This window comes from Podarcis liolepis (assembly GCF_965112155.1).
Source record: "Podarcis liolepis genome assembly, chromosome: 6".
Lineage (NCBI taxonomy): Eukaryota > Metazoa > Chordata > Lepidosauria > Squamata > Lacertidae > Podarcis > Podarcis liolepis.
Window position 1 is genome coordinate 68185418 of NC_139559.1, and position 23035 is coordinate 68208452.

Below are 23035 nucleotides of genomic sequence, written 5' to 3' on the forward strand. Positions count from 1 at the left end.
TGAAAATGAAGGGTGCTACTCCCCCCTTAAGGAAACTTGCTACACATTTTTGTTTCATTTTTGGCATTATATCAGATAGATTCCAGCATAACACAATTGGTTTACGTTATCCTTAGAATGAGGAAATAGTGGCAAAAAAATGTATAAAACATAGCGCTTGTGTTTATGAAAGAAACATCCATAAAGGAAGAAACATTTTCTAACTTTTCTCATTAGCCCGATGAGAACTGCATCTTTAATCAAACAAAATGCAATGGCTTTCTAATTTTGTTTAAAGTGTTGCAGTACTTACACAAGCCAGATCAGGTTATTGTAAATCTAGAGCAAATTAGAATCATTGGCCTCTGCTGATGCATTCAAGGGTACTATGTAAATCATAAATTTAATGGCATACTAAGACACACATCTGTTTCTATTTTGCAGAAGTTAATAATCTAACTACAGGGCATTTAAACATGACTTTCATCAACTGGAACATTGGAAAAAATAGAGGCTTTTCTGTGAGTTGTGCTTAGCTGCATTTCACCCAAAATATGCCGACAGACTCCATATCTCAGTAGTTAGCCACCATATATTAGCTGATTTTTCTCACTGTTTGCATTTCAGCTGTGCCTTGCTTCTTTAGCTAACATCTGCTGGAGACAGTACAGCACCACTAACTGAATTTGCAAATGTCTGTGGCACACTTATGCCCCCCCCGCCCCCCGCTTCAAAATGTGTTGTTCATGATAGATTAGAAGAAAATGTTAAGCATTTCCTAAGAAATATATAAACAACGTACGGCATAACCATTGTGAAATTTGTGTGGTTTTAATTCATTTCTATAAACAAAGCTGCTCCAAAACACTTCAATGTAATAGTAGTGGAAGTCCATTTGCAAAGAAGAAATGCTTTGTGGCTACCGCAAATGAGTGAACTATTATGCTCTTAAGTAAACACAATTGATACACTCATATTATTCAGAGCAAAGGTAAACTAAGATATGTTCACCACTGGTTGGGTAAGAGTATAATGTACAGCAAAGCAACAACAACCATAGTTCGTTGTCTTACCATTGGTTAAGATCCCATGTGTGTCATGGCTTCACTTGCTAAACTGTATGGTTCAATGGCAGATATAGGATGACATTCGTAAAAAAAATACTGCTTATTAATTTGCTGGCAGAAATACTGGGAAAGTGGATTAGCTGCCTTCACTGTGATTAACACAAGCCATGGTTTCCAAAATAGTTCCCAAAACTGCTAGTTTCTGACTCCACATAAATACCACAATTTTATATTTCTGTAGCCTTGAGTAATGCTTGGAGTTAGGATTTAAAAAATAATTTATTCCTTTTTCTTCAGCATTTCTATCCTGACTTTCTTTAGAATTGTTTTTATTTACTAAAGGCACGACACAGATAATTATGAAGGGATCACATATGCACACAGTTTCATCAATATATGGTCAAACTAAAAGCAGTTTTCTGAAATTTTAGACATAAAACCTTTAAAAGCCGGTTGGAAAAAGTCCATCCTAGGCACCCACCAAAAAATGAGCAGCAATGAGACCCAATGATTTCCATTGGGAAGATGTTTCAGTGCCACACAGAGGAGGCCCTGCCCCGTATTATTATTATTATTATTATTATTATTAATTTATGCACAGCTTAATGCCAAAATAGCCTTCTAAGCCCTTTTATGAAATATAAACAACAGTTACGCCAACATGAAATGATAAAATCCAATATTAAAATCCATAACAAAAACATCCTATTAATATATACATGCATGACAATATGTACATGCATAGTTAAAACAGAACCAATCCCATTAAAACAACACAGCAATTATAACAGGAGACTCAGGCCAAGAGATCAAAGGGAATGCTTGTATAACAGGTACGTCTTCAAAAGTGGTGGAATGGCAAGACAGATAGGGACTCTTCTATTTCAGTAGGAAATGCATTCCTTAACACCAGTGCTAGTAATGAAAATGCCTGCCATTGCATTAGCACAAGCCGATAATTGTCAAGTTGTGGCAAGACTAACTGGGTTCCATCCATTTGTTGATCTTATTAATGTCCTTTCTGGGCATTGGAGGGGAAGTCTGTCTTTCAGGTAGCCTGGTCCAGTTTTATATGTAACAAGACCTTAAAACTTGCTCCATGGCTAAATGGCAGTGCAGGTCCCTCAGCACTTGCATACATGCCTGGTAAAGGGAACAATGTTTTATGTTCTGTTATGTTTTTATATATGTTAGAAGCCACCCAGAGTGGCTGGGGCAACCCAGTCAGATGGGCAGGGTATAAATGATGATGGTGATGGAAGAGGACGTCCCTATTTTCATTGGAGAAATGTTGGAGGGTATGGAAGCCTAGCTGGATCACAGAGCCCCCATACAATGTGAACATTTTTAAAGTGAAAATAAAAAAATTCCTTCCAGTAGCACCTTAAAGACCAACTAAGTTAGTTCTTGGTATGAGCTTTCGTGTGCATGCACACTTCTTCAGATCTGAAGAAGTGTGCATGCACACGAAAGCTCATACCAAGAACTAACTTAGTTGGTCTTTAAGGTGCTACTGGAAGGATTTTTTTTTTTTTACTATGGCAGACCAACACGGCTACCTATCTGTATTTTTAAAGTGGAATGTGACCACGTCCAAAACAGATTGGATTGACTCCAGCTCCTGGATAATGAGAATATGCTATTATTTACTTATGAATAATAGCAATATATTTGTCAGCATGCCTAAAGTAGCTCTATGGATCCTAGCCACAATTCATGAATTTGCACCGCAACAGGCTTAGCCCTGTTATCTTTATCTATGAGGATCATATATTACAGATCCTATTCTAGGACGAAGGCCCACAGAAGAAAATTTGGGTTGGTTACTTGCTTTTCTTCGAAGCAAAGCCAACTTAAAGGAATGGTCAGAGTGAAATTTGGCTCTTTTACTCTAATATGCAACGTGATAATAAAAGACTTGGTGTCAGTGCTTCTGGCAGCAAGATAAACCACTGTGTGATGACAGATTTCTAATGATTAATGCTACAGTAAACTCAGAACACAATTGCAGCAAAGTGCCAAGGTTAAAGCATGTTGCAAATTAATTTAAATGGGCATTCATGAAAACGATAATGGCCAACATTTTGATAGTTCATGAAGAATGATCTGATTTCTAAGGAAATTCCTCCGAGGGAGGGAATGGACGTAAGCTAAGGGGGCCAGAGATCAGTTCCTCACTATTTGCGGATTCCTTTTCGCTGATACTGTGCAAGCTTCTCAGTTCTTCTCTTTGAGTGGTGTAAATAAGCATAAAAAATATGTTGCCTTAATCAGTACCACATCCAGTGTGCTCTATGCCTCAAAGACATAAATATACAATGCTGAAACACACTGAGTCAGTATCCCTCTGCATTTGTGAGCCCTACATACCTATTCTCCAATGCTTCTTTGTTTTATTTCGGCATTGATTTTAGTTATGACTTCAAAGGTCAAATTGGAATACCTGCTTGACTGTTCCTGCACCAAATCCATGGAACAAGAATACTTAGGCTGCAGTCTTAACTCCTGGCTGCCAATGGTGGGGTCTTGATAGAGTGCAGCAACCTCACCACCCTAGCACTTGTCCAGACCAGAATTGGGGGCATCTCCCAGGCTGCTGCAGTGAAAAGCCCTGGATCAGTCCTATTGCCAACACGCAATGGCAGTAGGATCTGTATACTAGGGCTGGGCAATATCTGTTTTTCAACTTTGTGATACATCACCAGCTAAACATCATGATATACCACAATATATCACAATGTCTGAAATAAGGATGGAGGGAGCTATGCAGAGGCATTGGCTTCACGGTTTTTCCTGCATTGTGATTTTTTCCGGTGCCTACTCTTGTGATTTGCTTCCCCCTGCATGAGGCAGGCGAGAGCTGAGCCAGCAGAGTTAACAGGGGCTGCAGAAATTGAGAGCATTATTGGATGGCTTCACAGTTTTCCCCACATTATGGTTTTTGCATAGCACACACACACACACGCATCATGATTCGTGATATATTGCCAGGTCAAAAAATTATGTAATCAATATCACAATGTGGACTTCAAACTGGCTTTGGGCGATACATCGCTATATTGCCCAGCACTACTGCAACAGGATGAGCTCCCGTTGCTCGGTCCCAGCTCCTGCCAACCTAGCAGTTCGAAAGCACGCAGTGCAAGTAGATAAATAGGTACCGCTCTGGTGGGAAGGTAAATGGTGTTTCCGTGCGCTGCTCTGATTTCGCCAGAAGCGGCTTAGTCATGCTGGCCACATGACCTGGAAAAACTGTCTGCAGACAAATGCCAGCTCACTCGGCCAGTAAAGCGAGATGAGCACCACAACCCCAGAGTCATTTGTGATTGGACTTAATTGTCAGGGGTCCCTTTACCTTTACTGCAGAAGATGCCTATGGACTTTATACCAATTTCATAGAGAGCAAAGCTAAGCAGAAAAGGAACAATTCCCACACAACTCTTCCATTAACATGGCATTTGTAAAACTTATACAAAATAGACGATCAGGCTTGTGCCAATGGGTGTTTCTTGCATCCTCACGTTTGAGAATAACCTGTTCCTCATACCATTTCCCCGCAACTTTTTTATTTGGGGTGTCAATTAGACTATAAATGGCTGCACAGTTCTTGTACTGGAAATCTTCAATAGCATCTTAATGAATTATTTAATGTGAGTATATAATTAGAACTACTATTAGGCATGTGATTGATGTTCTTTGCAACAGTAGCATGGCATTGATATCACTCTTTTGACTGCTGTTTTTAGAAAGGCGGAACCAGGCTTTCAATCAGACTGGAGCAGTATTTGTCAAAATCCAACAGATTTAAAAGCAAATGCTTATTTAAGGAGAGTGGGGAGAAGACGGAAATGTAATATCTTTGATTTCCTATACTTTACTGATATTAATACCCTTCTGCTTCAGGTATTTGTAATGGGGGGGGGAGAGAAGAACGACTGAATCAGAGACCTTTATATTTGTTGAAACAAAAATGACAGCTCTTGCAGCTGCTAGATTCACACCAGGTGGCTTGACAGAAGCATGGTAAAATGTCAGCTAGAAGGCTTTTTGCTCTGAAGTGGGAGTGGGCTTCATTCCTGGTTTGATTGCATGGGGGACTCACTACCAGACACGTACTGATGAAGTGAATACAATCTTGTTCCTGAGCTGAGAAAGGACCATTTTTATGTATATATTTAAACACATTTATACCTCCTTTCAATTAAACAAAGTGGGTTATTTTTCCTTCCCCAATGGCCTGGTTCTGTGCACCACACTGAACCAAACGGCTCACGGTTAGTCCGGAGAGGTCTAAATCTCTAAGCCAGCGGTTCTCACCCTGTGAGTCCCCAGATGTTGTTGGACTACAACTCCCATCACCCCTAGCTAGCAAGACCAGAGCTCAGGGATGATGGGAGTTGTAGTCCAACAACATCTGGGGACCCACAGGTTGAGAACCGCTGCTCTAAGCCAAAGTGGTGCTGCTGCCCCCCAGATGTTGCTGGAGTGGACTCCCATCACCCTTCACTCTTGGCCATGCTGGCTGGGGCTGATGGGAGTTGTAGTCCACCAACATGTGGAGGGTACTACATTGGCTACCCTCATGCTAAGCCATGCCATGCCTTTGCTTGTTATGGCACAGTGGCAAAACAGCTGTGGAAGAGCAAGGCAGCCTCAATGTGCTCCTGGGGTGTATACAAGCTGGCACGTTTGTGCTAAGCCGTAATTTGGATGAAATAACAATCGCCAGTAATTCTGAGTAGTGTTGAAAGCAATAATAGCAGACAGAAAACTACATCTGAGATTAAAGCCTGAATTTAACTAATGCAGTGTGCTGGCAGAAGCCAGAATAATGAGGTCCTCTGTCCCATTTCCTCTGACAAGTAGAGCTAACTAATTCTAGTTCTCCATTCTCCATCCTCTTCCTTGATGAGTTCTACAAGGACAACTAAGGATGTGGCAGGTGACAGGCAGTATCCCTCCCTGGACCAGTTGGAAGTAAGGAGGCTGGCAGGTGGGGCCTGGTTGAGGACAGGTTCAGGAGTGGCAGTGCCCCCATTCTCCCTAATGGATCACCACTGGGGGTGGGGAACAGTTGAAAGCATATCAGGTGGAAGAGGAGGACTGAATCTTTCTGCCTTTCTTCTTATTAGCATGGGGGCAGAGCCATCCTGAGTACAGGAATCTGGTGGAATTTACACTGGCTTAATTTAAACTGGAAGGGACACGGGAGGTGCTGTGGGTTAAACCACAGAGCCTAGGACTTGCTGATCAGAAGGTCGGCAGTTCGAATCCCCGCAACGGGTTGAGCTCCCGTTGCTCGGTCCCTGCTCCTGCCAACCTAGCAGTTCGAAAGCACGTCAAAGTGCAAGTAGATAAATAGGTACCGCTCCAGCGGGAAGGTAAACGGCGTTTCCGTGTGCTGCTCTGGTTTTCCAGAAGTGGCTTAGTCATGCTGGCCACATGACCTGGAAGCTGTACGCTGGCTCCCTCGGTCTATAGAGCAAGATGAGCGCCGCAACCCCAGAGTCGGTCATGACTGGACCAAAATTTCAGGGGTCTAAAAATAATAATTAAACTGACATAAATTACCCCTGTTCCAAATGCCATTCAGGAGTTGCACCGCTGCCAGCTGAGCTGCTCTGAGCCTGGAAGTGGGACAATGAGCTTTCAAAACATAGTTTGATGTACACCAACCCTTTTTGCTGGCATGAATTTTACCAGGATGCTAAGTCACATGGCTTGACTTGAGGTTTGGAATAGGCAGAAGTCGCTCCTTGCCTTGCCAACCCTTTGGGGGACTTATGCCAGCACAAATTCTGCCAGTTTAATTTCTGTTGGCTGAACTCCTGCTGAGCTAGTGTAGCCCAGGCTCAGCCAGGTTAAGGGAGTGTTGCCAGTGTATCTCCAGCTCAGCTGTGGTAGCCCAAGGTCCATCTATTCCAAACTCACTAATCCCAGCAGATCATGAGTTTCGACTATGCTCTGTTCCCTGAAGCTATGAAAGAAATGGTGACGGGACAGAATGAATTAGGGCAGTGCTTCTCAACCTGTGGTCCCCAGATGTTGTTGGACTACAACTCCCATCATCCCTGAGCTCTGGCCTTGCTAACTAGGGGTGATGGGAGTTGTAGTTCAACAACATCTGGGGACCCACAGGTTGAGAAAGGCTAAACTAGGGCAATATACTGATGGGAGACAGTGTGTGTGTGTGTGTGTGTGTGTGTGTGTGTGTGTGTGCGCACACACACACACACACACACACACACAGTGTTCCTTTCTCATGTGCTCCTAGACACCACCCACCCACTATGTAATCATGTCATGTCTGGTTTTCCCCTCAGAAATGTTTCTGTTGTGTATTCTTTGTCTCCTTAAACAAAGGTTCCTCTCGAATATTAGTTAATTAAAAATACTAAACTTAATTTCTGCCTAAGGAACGAGGAATAGCTTTGCTGAATCAAATGATCTCCATTTCACCAGAATCTGTTTAAATTAAAAACATCGGCTTCCATAGTTCGGAGGGCGGGGGGGGGGGGAGTCCTCATCCATGTTAAAATGTTTGAAGCCCATCAATCTCTCTAACCACAAAGCTAATGCGTTCCTTCTGTTTTCTTTGAATGAAATCACCAGAGTGGTTAGATGTTGATTTAACATAAAACAAATGGAAATGGGTGTTTCCTTAGTCATGTGTAGAATTTATTTTGAAAAAAAAGAGAAAGAAAACAATTATCAAGTATTCTGAGTAACTCAATGATTTTGCCATTTATTAAATAATACTTTAGACCAGTAGTCATTAAAATTGATTTGTGTAGCTAACCGTATGATACAAAATGCAAAGTATTACTTGTTTGGAAATTTTGTTTTACCCGTTACACCTTTTTTTAAAAAAACAACAACCCGAAAACAAGAATATTTCACGTTGCCTTTTAAAAGTCTGGAGTGCTACATCTCAAAGCTGTTTTGCGCATTTGATTTCCCCACTTTTACATATGTATAGTGACCCTCCTGGCATCTGCATTTGGGTAGGCAATGCTGTGTGTTCAGAGTTCATGGATCTCAGCTCTTGCAATTTATGCCATTTCCCAATGCTCTGGGGATCTCGGAGGTTTGCCATGGCAGAGATCCCAGCTCACATGTTACAGTGTCACATGATTCTGATGCTAGGGAGACACCTGAGAAAGCAGCCAAATGCAGCATCCGAGCCAGTCTTAAATTAATAGAGTTACGCTAGAGAATTTAAAAAACTCACTAACAATGAAAATAATTTTGTTTTAATTAGGTATTCCCTGCAGGGCTTGCAAACAACAGCCTCGTTACACACTGCAATAAGAGGAACAATGCACTCTAGAAAGAAAGGCCATTGTGGAATACGTACAGTAATTTTATAGTCCTGCGAAAGGGAGAGGGGGACGTTAAAATTAATATGTGTAAGGAAATTGGGCGTGAGCAGTTTACATTTTTATGAGAATGGAAGTGGGGCTAAACAAAGAATCATAAGATTAGTAGATGGTTTAAAGCAGGAACAGGGGACCCTTTTCAGCCTGAGGTCCACATTGGCTCCTGGAGAACTTCTCCAGGGCTGCTTGCCCACTGAAGGCCAGAAGCAAAATGTGGGTGACGCAACTGAGCTAATTCTTATCAGATAGACTACACTAAATTCAGAGGTTCTTACTTACATACATGCAAACGTACACCTATGTCTAGATCAGGGTTTCCCAAATTTAGGTTTCAAGCTGTTTTGGACTACAACTCCCATCATCTCCACCTAGCAGGACCAGTGGTTAGGGATGATGGGAGTTGTAGTTTCAAAGCAGCTATAGACCCAAGTTTCGGAAACCTGGGTCTAAATGAATTATCATACTTCAAAGCACTTGAAGAGGGTACAGAGCAGAGGTAGTGAGGGGTGTGGCCTGGATAAAGTGGCCAAGAGGACTGCATTTGCCCCCCCTGGGGCTAAGATTTGCTATCCCTGGCATAGGGGTTACGACTTAGGGTTGAAGAACACAAAGGAGGCAGCAAGGTGGACTGGTGGCCAGATCAGAGGGCTGAAACTGGGAACCAATCAAGTCCCTCAAAAACTGTTGCAAAATAGCTGACTGGGGTCTGGAGGAGGAGCTTGAAAGGGCCGTGTCTCTTGAGGAAGTGAGGCATGTATTGGAGGTGGAGCGAATGTGGAAGCAGGGATGAGGAAGCAAGAGCATGGCGCAAAGGGAATCCCTCTCCAGAGGCACTGGCAAGATGAGACTCTGGAAACGACACAATGGCGACTACACAATTACATCACCTATTCAGTAAAGTAGGCCAGGATCATGACACCTGATCTGATGCAGTGCTGCTAGTGAAGCCCTGGAGATTATGAAAGAATGAGTTCAGCTCCCTGAGGTCCCATCCCCGTGGTTTACACCACTGGGATTGCACCATATGCTAGCGTATTCTGCAAAAGGGGTTCAGACTGGGAGCCTGTCCACAGTGTCACATTCCTGAGAGAGCTTTTCCCAGTGTGCCTTTTAGTCTCTGTACTGAGTTCCTTTCAAGTTGTCTGCTGCTCAGAACTTACCACAGCGGTTTTGAAACTGTGTTCTGGCAAAAACCTTGGGGCTTCCTGAACGCTTAGCGGGAATCCCTTGATCGGATGTTCTGCCTTTGGGAAAACAAAGCTTCAGGAAGAAATGCTTTGCCTCACTTCAGCTGCACCATGGGATTCGCACAGTTGGTCACTCATTTTGAGGTGCACGCTGAGACTAAGTGAGTCTTACAGAATGTTCCAGAAAGAGTCCAGAAAATTTCACAGCTTCTTCCCCATGAAAAATGGGAACTCTAAATCATCTCTGCCAACCAAAACTGCAACTTAAGTTAGACACACTCCAGGGCCTTTATGAAAAGGCAGAAATACAGTTTAAGCCAGACTTGAAATTCCCTGCTTTCAAAACTTTACATTTCTCTCTTAACTTGGATTCTGGTTGGTCTTTGGCAACACACAGACACACAGAGCTATATTTTGGCCCAAGGTCATTTTCAACCAAAAAACAAATAAAATTCAACAGTAATTAGTATCCAGCTGGGGCTGTTATGGTCAAGTACCTGCCAAGTCCCACACTCCATCAGGGACCCAATGCCAAACCTCAGAGCCCCATTGATCCTTCTCCTGTTCACTTGCTCTCTTCAAGTGAGTAAGAAATGACTGGACTAGATGAAAGAACAGTACTCACCTCATCCTCTAGGTAGCTGAACAGATTTGGTCTAGAGCAGGCTTCCTCAACCTTGACCCTCCAGATGTTTTGAGACTACAATTCCCATCATCCCTGACCACTAGGGGTAATGGGAGTTGTAGGCCAAAAGCATCTGGAGGGCTGAGGTTGGGTGAGCCTGGTCTAGAGGGAGTGGACATGAATGGGAAGTGACAGAAGCAATGAAGGGGAGGTGGCCCAGGTCCAGAAGGGAGCACCACTGAATGCATTTTATGCAAGAGGAGCTGGCATTGGCATTTGAAAATGCAACTCTGTTGATGCATACCTCACCACTTAAAGCAATTGCATCAATGTTGGGTGCAAAAGACAGGACATGATTATCACAGTGTGCTTTAGATGATGCTTGGTTTGGAAGCTCCACCTGGTACAAAATGCTACAGCTAGTCTGTTGATGGGGACTACCACTAGAACACAACTCTGATGCTAAAAATCTTCCACTGGCTGCCCACATGTTACTGGGCCAGGTTCATTGTTTTTGTATTAACTTACAAGGGCGTTAATAGTTTGGGCTGCGAATGTCTTACAAACTGCCCAATCCCTTTTGTTCCTGCTTGTTCACTGAGACCTTTTGTGGGGTTACTGTTGGTGGTTCCCCGTGACTCAGATGCATTCAGTGCTGTGGATCCAATCCTGTGTGGTACTCCCTCCAAGTGAGTTTAGACAGGCATCTTCCTGGCTGAACCTGACAAAGACATTCTTGTTGCCTTGTGCATTTTAAGGTAGTGTTTCGTTTTGTGATGGCTATTTATTGCTTTATTTTCTGTATGCTTAATTTCTATGTACACTGCTTGGAAATGTTAATGCTTATAAGGTATATAAATATCTTTGATTAATAATAATAATAATAATAATAATAATAATAATAATAATAATAATAATAATAAATCCTAGTGTTCCTTTTAAGGGTGCATCCTTGGCATATTTCACTTTAGTCAGTATACACAGAATGATTTACCATGTTTGCTCATCCATGGGCGCAGTTGAAGCTTGGAAGAGTCTTTGTTCCAACATGCAAAGGCAAAAGCAAAGCATTATTCAATCAGACTAGACTGAATCCAGACATAGTAGCCTATTGGGAAGATCTATTGCCAGAAAAAGACACTTAAATTTGGTTTAGAGCCAAAGTGGATTAAAGTGTGATTCAACATTTGTACAACCTTAGTGAGTGGTATGCAATACATCAAGCAAGTCAGTTATTTGCTTCAGAACAGGGTGGAGAGGTGTTGAAAGCTCTTGAAACTTATCAAATGGCCAGAGAATTTTCCAAATTCTGATGGGTTAGCTGCTCTCTCAACCTGGTCCCCTCCAGATGTTGTTGTATTATGCTTCCTATCATCCCTGATCATTGGTAATACTGGCTGGGAATGAGACCTTTAGTTTTGGTTTACTATGTAAACATATAGATTGGCTTCTTTTCTGGAGCATTCTGGAGCTGTTTCTATGTCTTCTTCTGCACTGAATCTGTTTTCTATTTGTGGAATGCTGTAGTTTATAGCAAACCTTTTTTAAGGGCTAGAAACTTGCATAAGCGAATGAAAGATAAATGCTCAGATTTTCCCGGTGCTGAATTTTGCACCCCTGTCCATTTTCATGCTTGCAACTGCTTCCAGGAGAAAGGCTTTAGTGATTTTTTGCTCACATGGCAGGAGATATAACATGTACCAAGATGTATTCTCCCAAAGTAGCTGCTCATACTCAGCAATTTATCTGTCTAGCAGAGGGAAGAGTGTTGTGTGGCTGTAACTGGGAGCGCAATTTGACCCATTTTGTCAGATAGGTTCAATCACCTTTTGGAAATGTGTTCTCCCCAAGAATGCAGCTGTCAGTACAATTGGCTGAAAGTGTTGTCAGGAACCCTTTCATTAGAGCCCATACACAGCGAAGTTGTATACAATTCCTTGAGAATCATGGCAATAATCCATAACGATTGGCCATTAGTCTTCTCAAGTGCTTTATCCAGTAGGTATTTGAATTGTTCCTACTGGATCAACCCGAATTGCATGTATAGCAGACATGAACAGAAATGTTACAAAACCTAAAATTAAATAGAATTGTGTTAGAGAAAGTGAGCTGGATTTTTCTACCCCTCCCTCCCCCCCCAAAAAAACCCCGCACAACCCAGACAAATACACACACATCACAATAGTTTTGATTGGAATGGCCCTGCGCTTGAAATTCACTGGCCCCATGCTACACTCTCTGTGAAAAAGGCCGACTGGGTTGTTTTATTTGTGTGGGTATGCATTCATTCTATGCCTTTCCATTCTCTGTGGGTAACCTTTGCGGAGTCTGTGAACTCTGCAGTACTTCTAAACTGTGTCATGGCAATCTCATGGCCCGTGGCAAATAAAACCAGACTTTACCAAATTGTTGTGATGCCCCTAGAAGTGTGGCATGGTAAGTTGGGCAAAATGGGACAAAAATAAAAATTGGGATCATACCATGATGAAGCACGGTTATTATGTCAAGGCAGCTTGTGTAAGTCTGAACAGGACATCACCTCTAGACTCTGTGATAAAGGGAATATCTATATGCTCTTAATATCTAGTTCATAGGATACTTTTCACAGGTTACTTTTTCCTCCATATGAACAATTTGGCGTGCAAGCAGTCCTTACCGCACGGAAAACTAAAGCAGCAGCTGTGATTGGCATCCGTTTTTGGAGCATCAGAGATCACAGGCATTGCCGAGGCTGAAATCTGTGAATGGCCACCTTGTGTGAATTAACGTGAGCGAGAAACAAAAGTTGCAAGCAGTTCCAGGGTAACATATAAATCACCTCCAATGTCAAGTCCAAGTGGAACAAAAAGTGGGCAGCAATAAATATGAGAAGTAAATATAACACTTTCCGTTTTATAACAAGCTGTAAGGATGAAGTATTTTAGTTAAGAATTATATCATGTCATATATATATATTTCACCATTATTTTGGTGGGGCTGGTGCGTATTGTTTTCTGTAACATTTTATCACAGATCAATATCCTCTCTTTCTCTCTCTTTCTCCCTCTCTCTCTTACACACACAAATAACATATTGCAAACACAAGCAAGATGATGTTTACAATAGGTTATATACTTCACAAACAATATCAGCAACTGAGATCATTTGGAAATGACACTCGAATATTTGTATACTTATTGCAAAAATTGTGGGGATTTGTATACTTATTGCAAAAATTGTGGGGATATGTAATTAATGAAATATCTAATTAGTGACTTTAAAACATTATTCCAAGACCCATTTCCTATTGTGGCTCTGATCCCATTAACTAGGATTTAATCAACATTAAGTAACTCTATAGATATCTCTATAAAGTGCAGTGCAGCAATCCAGCTACCCAGCTACCCAGACATGCACTTTTAGGTAGCAATGATTGAAAATGCTTAATTCTCCCACGAATTCAATAGGACTTAACAGTGTTTAGCTATAGCTGTGTTTTTAGCTATAGTTTTGGTTTTTAGATTACACAATTCCTTTGGCACAGAAATATTATTTCTAAAGCAATGATTCCTTATGTTGTCTGTGGAACAAAGAAAACACAAATATCTACAGTCCTTACTGAGGCAAAACTTTCACTCTGAGCTGAGCCCCCTCTTTCTTTCTTTCTTTCTTTCTTTCTTTCTTTCTTTCTTTCTTTCTTTCTTTCCAGCTAATAGATAAGAAGGAATTTCTCTTCTTTATCCTAGCAAAAGAAAAGCAAACACAATAATCCCTGTTTATTGTTGCAAGGTTTGTGACCCAGTCTTGCTCCCGTTCTCTGACTGCACAAAGGTCAGAAACTGCCCCTCTATCAGCAAACTCGCTTTTCAGATTCTTTATCTGCACTAGCACCTATCTTTAGAAACCAGGAATACATTTTTACATAATATGGGTACCATAATGCATTTGATCCATCATTTCATATATACAAACTCTGATTGAGAAATCTCTACAGGGCTAGTAGTGTTTCAGCCTAGAGAAATACGCTATTGAAAATCAGTATTGACTTGAGTATTGTTTTCAAATAATTAAAGAAGTCAGTTTTGTGTCTAGCATCTTGGGTTCTGCCATGTTCTTTGAACAATTTATATCTATCAAGAGTTGGTGCTCTGTACTGAAGGTGAGAAACAATCAGGTTTCTTGGTCTCCATATTTTGGAGATGAACTTTAAAATGTGCAGGCATTACCTGCTAGTCTTTTAGAAGCAGTAACTTACCTGTGTGAGCCATCCTAGCAGTCAGAGAACACCTGTGCTCTGTAGAGCTCCCTTTCCTCCCCCTCATGATCCACATCAAATATCTTAAGGAACTCTTTCCATAATCCACGTATCTATTTCCCTATGGCTATGTATCCTTTAGCTACCATTACTCTCTTTTTTGTAGTATGAATGCTCAAGAAAACGCCATATATTCTGCAGTTTAAAAAAATTGTGTTAGCATTGATAGCCTTATCTTCCATGAAGTTGTCTAACCCCATTTTAAAGCCATCCAAGATGGTGGTGATCTTGTGGTAGTTTAACCATGTTCAGTGTAAAGAAGCAACTCTGAGAGATGGAGGAAAATGTCTATCTACTTTCTCCAAATGATACATAATTTTATACAATGCTTATCATGCCTCTGCCTCCTCTAGTGCCTGCTGTTATCACGTCCAAACAATATCCTGGTTTCCTTCTCCCAAACAAGTGCTTTCCTTATTGAGAACCCAGTGATAGAAGGTAAGAGCTGTCTTTAGACCATTTTGCTTCAGAACTTTCTGGATTTAAGTTAGAGGAGACAACAAACCTTTGTAGTCAGAAAGCAAACATGCTGCTGCTAAGTTATAACTGTAGCAGTTACAAAACATAAATGTTTGGCAAATATCATATATACATCTTGTGGCTTCAACTTTGGCTTTCTGACACTGCCCTGACTTCGATCTGGTATTAACTGGACCCCTAAAATGGGATATTCAGTGTAAATTCATTCTAACAGTTTCCTCAGAGCCTGGTTCATTGTTCATGTGGGAACAGTCAACATATTTGGATGCTAGGACACACCTGAAGATCGCTGGCAGTATTTTACAGCAATAAGAAGCAGTACTCTTGAATAAATAACTTTCCTAATTTTCATGGTGGATGTTACTTTGAAGCATGGAATACCTCTTAAACTGCTTCAGACTATGCTTAAAACCCAAGACTTCAACGCTGTGAAAATATCAAGGATGATAACATCCTGAAGAATGGAAAGCCCCCTCTTAACTACTTCAAATAAGTTCATTTTAAAACTGCTGCTCCGTTTTTCTACATAGTAAAACTCAGTTGTGTCAACAGAGCAAAAAGATGGCTGCAACTCTGAAGGCTCACACTGTTAAAAAGCTTTCATTGCAGGTTTCTCTGAGTATCGAACAACCCCATTTTTCTGGTGTGAACTGCATAACTCACTCAGGGAAAGCGACCCCAGGGCAATTTGTGGTGGCACAATGGAGCTAATACAGGAGGACTGGTCCTGAAGCTGAAATAACTCACTCCAGAAGAATGACCCTAGGGCAATTAATGGTGCCACAACAGAGCTAATACTGGAGGCTTTTAAACAACAATTTAGCCTTTTGCAATCATTGCTGCAGGAGGAAAAAAAGGGCATGGCCAGAAAAAACAGGACATGGTTGTGATATGGTTGTATCACCTGTGCTCAGAGCTGCAATTATTTTGTACCCGTGGCGTTAACACACAGGTGCCATCCCTGAAGGCAGCTCTGAAGCCAAAATATTTTTACACGTTCACACGACCAGAATTTTGTTTTTGTTTAAGACCCACTGATATTAAAAAACAAAACATGAATCTTCCCTTACATGAAATCTTGTGGTACAGAATTTATACCCACTCAGGCCACAACTACAAATTACATTAAATTGAGACTAGAATCTGAATGCAATCTGAACTAAGAAGCTCATGGTAAGACCTTGGCCAGTCACCAACTCTCAGCCTAACCTACCTCATAGGGCTGTTGTGAAGATATTATGGAGAGATGGAGAGCCACATGTGCCACCTTGAGCTCACTGGAGTAAAGGTGGGATTTTAAAGGCAGCAGCAAATAATAAATAACTGTACAGATGTTGCTGAAAACGAGAACTGAACACTTTTTGCACAGTCAAAAATACAGGCTGTTAAACATATGCACACAAATAAAGAACACTAAAGGAATAATGAAACTCGCTGATAATTGTTCTTAGTTTATCATGCTCATGGAACAATTGGCTCACTAATTATATTGCACAGGTTACATATCTCATAATCTTAAAAAAATATATGGACTTGAGTTGAACTGATCAGAAGATGAAGGACTACCGCAGTGGAAATAAATGGAAGCCATGGAGCCATAATAGCTTTTTAAAAATTGCTCATATTATTATTATTTGTTTTTAAAAAGGTTTATTTGCTTGCTGTACTTGCTGGTTAAATTTCTACATAATGACAGTCTCCCAAATTTTAGCAATCTACTGCTGTGTAGGTGGTTGCTTTGGAGACTTCCAATTATGTGCTATACACAACTCTGCAGTTGCATACAGTTGCTTAAGGAGGTCTTTTCTGCCCGAATCCTGGGTCATTAGCTTCGAAATGACGAAGAAGCATAGTTTGGGGAGTTATCTGAGGTTCAATGTGGATAAATTTATGTCGGTAATCAGCAACCATATTCCCAAACTTCTTCATGCTTGTGTATTCTCACCAAAGGTGAAAGTATGACCCAATCTGACCACACCCCCTTCCAACAGTAATGACTATAAGTTCTGACATAGTAGATAAAGTTATGCTTCATAATATGCCAATGACTGAAATTTTCATACTCTTCTTCTTCTTCTTCTTCTTCTTCTTCTTCTTCTTCGTGTTGCTGGATAAAGTTGCAAATGATTCCCCATCATTTTCTTCTGAAGATTCCCCCAAGTCTTTCTTTCCCTCCTATACCCAAATATTTCCCCCCTGGGACAGCTGTACAAAAACTTAGAACAGAACCAGCATGAAAATAACACCGTTCTTTGGAAGACTTGAGCTATGCAGCCTGAAATGTTTAGCCCGCATCTGTGAGATTGGGAATGTGCCTGCTGACTCTAGCTCTGTGCTCCTACATAATGATGGTCCTCTCTGCCAAAGGTCCTACACACGTATGCCCCAATTCATGGGGCACTGGTGGAGGAAGAGGAGTGCGGGGGGAGTGCACTGCCCTTGGCAGTGCAATCCTGGTGGGGTGCCATCGCGGCTGGCCCTGCCACTGCAGGCAGCGTGCCCCGCCCCCGGGACGCGTGCCAGCCCCACCCCCACCTGCACTCTGCCCCCCCCCCGGTGCCAGAGCATGAAGCTCTGGCACTGTCATGGGGGTGCCAAATGTGCAGCTGACCCCCTGGGCAATGTGTGATCAGACACACAATAGGATGTATGAGTGTGGGCTTCAGTGAAGATGTGATATTGAACACATGGGTGTCAGGTCTGGTGAAGAGGTGGGGTTGGGGAGGGGTTCGGATCCCCAGCCTCCCCAAGTATTTGCACAGGGCACCCACTTATAACTTATGTACAGGAACTTAGATAACACTCTAAGAAATCCTGCATGGGTATAAAGTGGACAAAATAAGAAACTAACATTAACCGAACCATAATTATATTGATAATGTTTATGTGTGTGCTCAATTTCTGGATGGAAATTAAGCATCAAATTTGTCAAACAGTGCTGTACACTCAACTCTCTCTGTGTGCATTTATCCAGACTTCCCTTTGTCCTATAGTTGTTATTTTTTCTTTGGTTCCATTGCTTTCCCCAGGAAAACTCACTGTCTACCGCTGAATTGGAACAAACGTGCGGTGATTGGCAAATTCAGCGGTGAGTGGCGGGTTTTCTCAGGGAAAGCATCAAGACAAAAGAAAAATCTACTACACTATGCTTAGATGTCATGGACCAAATCAAAGTGTGGATGAGCCCTAAGTGTGTGTGAAGCTATAAAAGTACAGGGCCTTCAGGTATAACCAGAATAAGCCAAACCACAGGCAAAAGCACTATGAGTTATGTAACAAAGAAAAATCTAAGCAGCCCAAAGGATTCTCATTTAATTGTGGTGTGTGCGTATTGTAGTGGACAGTGGGCTTTTAAAATTGTTTTTAGTTCATACAGTCCTTTCTATGGGTCATTCGATGTGAAGTGCTAATTTTATGGACAGTTGTAGTGGACAGTGTTGGGTAAGGAGGACTTGGTTTCAAAATCCCTTTTCAGCAGTCATCCTCATTGGGTGCGTCTACCTCACAAGATTGTTGTTTGCATAAAAGAGAGAACATGCCTCAAGATCCTTTGAGGGTGTATAATAGAGTACCAGTACTTATTAAAAACCAAGGGGACAATATAACCTGTGCAATTGTGAATGTTAGGAAAGGAGCATTTCCCGCTCTGATATCCAGAGCTGTTACCTTTTAGGAGGGATAGGGAAGATGTAACGTTTACAGGATCCCTCTCCATTTCCCCTCAAACTGCATCTTTGAATGAGGCCGAAAGAGGAGTCCTGCCACCGTGTAACCTTCCCCACAGCTGCCAGGCAGGGAGATCCATCAAATGCTCATAACGTGTGAGCGAACCCTGGCCCGAGAATTTCCGAAAGCCCTCTGATTCCAGACAAAAGAACAGCACTTTCTTCCTTTTGGAAAGTGAACGGAGGGGAAGTGGGCAGGCGGGAGAGAAACCCTTCCCGCAGTTTGAGGGAATTTTCACGGAGGGGGAAGAGAAAGTAGAAGAGCTTCCCTTCTGCGCCTCCGAGGGTCACGGGCAGTTTCGCACCCTTCTTTCGATACGCTTCCCGAGCGCTATTTCTCTGTTTTCTTGTCGCCCTGCTGCCCTGGGAACAGGGAAAATGGAGAAGGAAGCGGGCGCGGGGAAAGGATTTCGGAGCAAACAAATGAGAGCCAAACACTTTTAAAGCAGAAAGAAAGAAAAGAAAGAAAGAAAGACCCCCGGGCATATGGGGAAGGGGTTTATCTGGTCATTTTTATTTATTTAGTTAACAGTTTCCCAGTTCCCTTTGCCCTGGGTCGCTGCGAGTTGATCCCCCGCCCCGCAAAGTCGACTGAATTGTTCGGAGGCGCGTGAAGACGGTGAAGAATGGCGGACGGAGTTGGGTTCGCATTTCTCCGTCTGGTGCGCGCGCGCCTGCGCCCCCCTCCCCCTCAGTCCCCGCCAGACCCTCGGAAGTTCAACTTCGGAGGCTTCCCTGCGCCGCCGTCCCCCCCCCCCACAACTGCCTCCTTCGCCGCCTTCTTCTTCTTCCTCCTCCTCCACTTGGCGAGCCGCACTTGCTGCTCGGCTCTCGCACCCGCCCAGTGTGGGTGGTGGTGGTGGCCCTCCCGCGTTTTGCTATCCCGAGTCGGCGGCGCTAGGCGCGGGCAGCTTTTTACACACACAAAGGAGAAAGGGAAGAGGCAGGCAGGGAGAGGGAGGGGGGGAGGCAAAAAGCGAAACTTTGCGCGGGGCTGCAGCTCGCCGCCGCCTGCCCTGCCCAGCGCGCCGAGAGGGGAAGCCGGCCGCCAAAGCCTTCCCCCGGAACGAGCGGCGAGGCGAAGCCGCCTGCTCGTCTGCGGCGCCGCGGAGGGGCTGGCGAGGAGGCCCTCTCTGCCAGTGGGCGGACAGCACCCAGTGGGGACCCCGAGATGCAGCCGAGCCTCCTGCCTCGCTGCGGGGCAAAGCTCCCAGCCACCGCCGGCTGAAGTGATCCAGCGCTCCCTGCCGCCGCCAGATCGAGCCCAAAGCTTTTGCACGAACACCCACCCACACCCCCGCGCCGCTCCTTTCTCTTTCTCTCCCCAGCCCACCTCCCCCTCTCCTCCCCAAAGCCGTGCAGCCGCAAGCAGCTCAAATGGAGTGGAAAATGGCCAGTGGTGGCAGATCGAGCCTTTAGATTATCTCCTTCACGTTTGGTACTTAGCTGTCTCTAATCTGCTTTTATTTGCCAGAAGCCCCCCTCCCCTTCCACCAGCTCGGGCGGGTGGCGGCGGCGAGACACAAGAAGCGGGGTGGTGGGGAAGAGAATATATATATATGTTCCCCCCATATTTTTGGCTGCCGCCGCTTCTATACATGATAATATGTTTATATGATTAGCTGAGCCCAGCGGTGGGGAGAAGAGAGAGAAAGAGAGGGGGTGGAGATTGGAGGAAGAGGTGGAGGCTGGAGGTGGCTCCAGTTCAGAGCTAGTGGAGAGTCCGTGTCAGGACTTCGCAATCCCCAGTCACACACTGAGAGAGAGGTGCATGGACGAAAGGGAGCTGGCAATACAATTCACTGGGATTTTTCTTTTCTTTTTTTTCTTTTAAGGGCGATTTCACTCGCCCCCCGCCCTCCTTTCCCTCTCTGTCTCTCTTCCTTTCTCTCCCCATTGCTTTGAGCGACCAGCTTTGCTCTTGATCTCCGTTCACGGGGCAGCGGCGGCGGCAGCAGCAGCGTCGAGGAGAGAGGAGAAGCAAGGAGGAGGAAAAAAAGCGAAGCTTGAAGAAGGGCTGGAACTGGATCCTGCCAGAGGCCAGGATGCCATCCAGGGAGATGTAAATGAGGCCGACGAGGACGACGGAGAGAAAGGGGGCTTTTCTTTCCGATTTCCCCTCTCGCGCGCCTGTGCCTGTGCTTTGCAATCGCAGCGCCTTCTCCCCACTTCGCCTCCCCGCCGAACAATTGAGTTGATTCCGGCTGCTCCTGTTGGCGTCGCCTTCTTTCCCCCCCTATCCATCCCAGCCGCCTAGAGAAAAGAGAGAGGACTCCAGGGCTGGTCACATCCAAGACGGTGCTTGCACCTAGCGCTCTTTTGTTGTGGTGCTTTCTGATCGACCAAAATAATTGTTTCGATTTTCCTTTTGTTTTACCTCCCTCCTTCCTCGCTCTCCTTCCCCCACCCCAAACATTTATTTAAAGGAGTGCGAGCGTGCTTTTGGGAAGGAGCCGCGCGCATTGGGACCTGGAGTGTGTGGGGGGAAATGTTGACTTAACCTCTCGCCGAGCCCCTTCGGCTGCCTGGGCTCTTTTTTTTGGCTTGGACGGAAGGGAGACGAGCAGCCTCCTGGTGTGCGTTTTGTCCCAGCCCAGCGAGCTGCGAAGCCAGCTGCTTTTCTTCGCTTATTCCACCTAGCCCAGCGCTTTTTCCTTGACTTGCCCGGCGATCCTCCACCACCTTCCCCTTCTGGCTTTTGTGTTTGCTGGCGCCCCCCCCCCCGGGCCAAAACATCGCCTTTAAACAACAAACAACAGCAACCGCCACCTTGTGATCAGAAAGGGGTTCACCCTGTACCCCCTTTCCCGGGGCACCCCCAGATGCAAGAGGAAGCCCGGCCCGGCTTTGGCTGCGAACCCAAAGGTAAGCGTCTCCCTCCCTCCCTCCCTCTCGGTGTGTGCGGATTATTCGTGGGTGAGATGCTTCTTTCCCACTTGCAGGACCTGTTCGCTTACTTCGATCGCCCCCTTTTGCAAGCCATTTGCATGCAAGGGGACTGCTTACTTTGCAGGAGAGGGGTGTGTGTGTATGTGCGTCGGGGGGAGAAATGCACTGTAGAGCCTCAGCCCTAACCCCCTTTTCCCGCTATGGAGAGGGAATTCCTCCAATAAATCTGTATCGAACTGTTTTCCGTCCTATGCATTCTGATAAACCGCCCCCCCAATCTTCCATCACCTGGAAAAAAGAGAGCTGTGCGCGCCGCATAAACCAAAGTGTGTGTGTGTGTGTGTGTGTGAATGTATATGGGAAGGGAGAGGCATGGGGTGGTCAACACTCAGGCATGGGGAGGCTCGCGATGGTCCTTTTACTTCCTAGATCTTCCTCCCTGGGCAAAGGCAGATCGGATGAGGGTTTAACTCTGAAGCTGGGGTCTTTCCCGGGCAAGTGGAGGGTGGGAAAGAAGGTGACCTGAGAGCGTAGTCACATGTGAAGTGGCGCAGGCTCTGGGGTGGCGATCCTCGAGGGCCTTGGCCTCTTGAAGGGCTGAGAGTCCGGCTGGAGGAGGAGGAGGACGACCAGAGGCAGTTTTTTCCCCGAGGGCTGTGCGGGCCTGTGATCAGACCCAGCGAGAGCGCGCGCGAGGATTTCCCCCTTGCGCCGCGCGCAGCGGGGCGGACCGGCGCTCCTCCCGGGGATTTGGCGAGAGGTCAGTGAGTCCGCCGGGCTGTTGCAGGCCACTTTCGCTCGGGGTTCCCCCTCTTCCAGCCTATCCTCCCTACCCACCCCCCGGCCGCTCGCCACGCAAATCATCCGCCACGCGAAACCCCCGCGTGGCATGTAAGCTCCCTCGGGAACCGCCAGCAGCTCAAATGCTGGGCGAGTGGGTGGGTGGAAGGCAGAGAAACCTCTCCCGGCTTGCTAAACTTTGCCCGATCCTCAAGAAAGACTGTTGCTCTGGTATTGATTTGACTGGCCTTCGGGTCCCCCTTAAAAAGAAATAAAGTGCGCAAGGTGGGATTGCAGCAAGTGCTCAAGCCATACTTAATACTTAACGCGAAGGACATTTTTATGGGGATTCCAGAGGACTTTCTTTACCAGCGAGTGTGCCCAGACTTGTGGGTGTAAAGTGACCTGGGACTGGAAGTCTGTTTGGGGTTGGGGTGTACACATTGTCTCCTGTTTTGCAGCTCTTATTTCTCCCGTGGAAAGAAATTAGTGTGGATTTGTGGAGGGGGAGAGGGGTTTCTTTAGGAATCCTACTTCTCTTAGGGGTGGTGGTGGGGGAATAACCTCCAAAGAAGGCTTGCAAGTCTCTGGCTAAAAGCAAGAGCCATCTGGATCCTGTTATTGGAGCAA

At 44.6% G+C, this 23035-nt stretch overlaps 1 protein-coding gene across 31 annotated transcripts in view; it reads left to right on the forward strand.

Annotated features, from left to right (window-relative positions):
* ADGRL2 (adhesion G protein-coupled receptor L2) overlaps positions 1-23035 on the forward strand; it is a 355922-nt gene that overhangs the window by 129302 nt on the left and 203585 nt on the right. For 18 of the 31 annotated variants that reach the window (XM_083510618.1, XM_083510603.1, XM_083510619.1 and 15 more), the window contains exon 1: positions 19543-21601. The exons of 2 other annotated variants lie outside the window; for them this stretch is intronic. The gene's annotated coding sequence lies outside the window, so the exon portion shown is untranslated. Of the gene's footprint in view, positions 1-19434; positions 21602-21977; positions 22386-23035 lie in introns of those variants that run through there. 11 more of the 31 variants (XM_083510625.1, XM_083510604.1, XM_083510606.1 and 8 more) reach the window with 4 other exon arrangements.